Source organism: Diaphorina citri, unplaced genomic scaffold (assembly GCF_000475195.1).
Source record: "Diaphorina citri unplaced genomic scaffold, Diaci psyllid genome assembly version 1.1 scaffold120, whole genome shotgun sequence".
Classification (NCBI taxonomy): Eukaryota; Metazoa; Arthropoda; class Insecta; order Hemiptera; family Psyllidae; genus Diaphorina; species Diaphorina citri.
The window spans coordinates 330,344-332,509 of NW_007377557.1; positions in this window are offsets into that span (position 1 = coordinate 330,344).

The window sequence follows — 2,166 nt, forward strand, 5'->3', positions numbered from 1 at the left end:
GTTTTACATTTCACAACAAGATATCTATAGCTCTTCATCATGTCAACAATGTTCTACCGACTAACCGACTAAGTCACTTGAAGTTCAACAAAGAAGGAAGGAAACAAAGAAAGTGCTTTCAATAGTTCTAACGTCGGAACTTATGAGTGATCTATAAAATTCAAGGTCAATTAAATTAATCTTGTATTGACATACATACAGGTATTGATTGAATGATTTTACAGTTACTTCACAATGCCCTTACTATAAAAGATGCTTTTATCGTGGGCTTATAACTTATACCTAGGTAATACTCGTATGAAATATGAAATATTACTTGCTATACATAGGTATTATAATGATTAAGTAATATCAATTTATCATCAATATGTATCGTAATCTATGAAGTCCTTTATACCTCCTTTGTCAATTTTTAGGATACTCAAGGTATTTTCTCCAAGGACCTTCAGTTCTCTGAACTAGACATGTATGGCATTAGATACATTCTAACAGTTTAATGAGGTGTAAAATAAACCCGAGTGCAATATGGTTACGCGGTTTGGATTTGGCAACACACTTGATTTTTTGCACAAAAGCTAATTAATGATATTGCACTAATTGATTAGCGATTATAATAGCCTAATTGAATCAATTAAAAACAATCATGTGAAAATACTCGAAAAATGTGAAGGATTTATGAGAATATGTTAGAGTAATGCACTAAGGAACTAATTTTTTGCCTTTTACGGTCTTCATCCTAGTTCAGAATTTTGAAAATCCTCATCTATTTTAGGTATAGACAGATAGACACCTACAAATCATGTACCTATGTAGATCCATGTTTAAACTTAAATGTGAAAAGCACATACGGCACTTACCTAGACTAACTGTAAAAAATAGCTTAGGTATACAAAGGCGTGATTTACTATTGCTTGTGATAAAATTACCATTATTTCTCTTTCTCTTCTTCTGAATCCATTAGATCAAGGGTGTAACTGGAATCCATAGCAATTTTCCAAAGGAAATAGATTCAGAAAAATTCGACGAAACTCCGTAAATACCTATTAAAATAGCTTAGGTATACAAAGGCGTGATTTACTATTGTTTATTGCTTGTGATAAAATTACCATTATTTCTCTTTCTCTTCTTCTGAATCAATTAGATCAAGGGTGTAACTGGAATCCATAGCAATTTTCCAAAGGAAATAGATTCAGAAAAATTCGACGAAACTCCGTAAATACCTATAATGGACAGATACCTACGTGTCTACCCTGAACAATTATTTGGAAAGAATACTTCAAGAGTTTCAAGCCGAAATAAACGAACTTACATACTTTATCACCCCATCGAAGGTGGATTGAGCAATCAACAACAACAGATGTCAAGTTTGACATCTTTTGTAAAACTTCGCGTGTCACTATTTCGCGGATTGCTGTGTTCATATTTCGGAAGATTTGACAATTTGATATCACATAGGATTTCTTGATAGCTAAAATACGATTGTGCAATCCAATGTATGTTTGTGTTGTCAACACATTAGACCGCTCAGACACCTTTGTAACCTGTCATAAGTCAAATCATAATACATCATTATCAGTTGACATCTTGTTATACACTAGGACTGACTGGGTCTAGGAGTTATCATGTAATCCCATCTGGTACTAATAAGCTGGCGAATTTGGACACAGATAAATTGCAAACTGTCAAACACAATCCGTAGGAAGGTAGGAACATCTCTGAAATTTAGACTTTCGCGGATTGCTGTGTTCATATTTCGGAAGGTTTGACAATTTGATATCAGATAGGATTTCTTGATAGCTAAAATACGATTGTGCAATCCAATGTATGTTTGTCTTGTCAACACATTAGACCGCTCAGACACCTTTACAACCTGTCATAATTCAAATCATAATATATCATTATCAGTAGACATCTTGTTATACACTAGGACTGACTGGGTCTAGGAGTTATCATGTAATCCCATCTGGCACTAATAAGCTGGCGAATTTGGACACAGATAAATTGCAGACTGTCAAACACAATCCGTAGGAAGGTAGGAACGTCTCTGAAATTTAGAGGCAAGACATCCCATTTTTTGGCTGTATTAGTAAGTTGTAGTATTGATGTTCCGAATGTCTGTGTGTGGGTGGGTCGTGGGTTAGGAAAGGTAAGGGTTCTAAAGAAGAT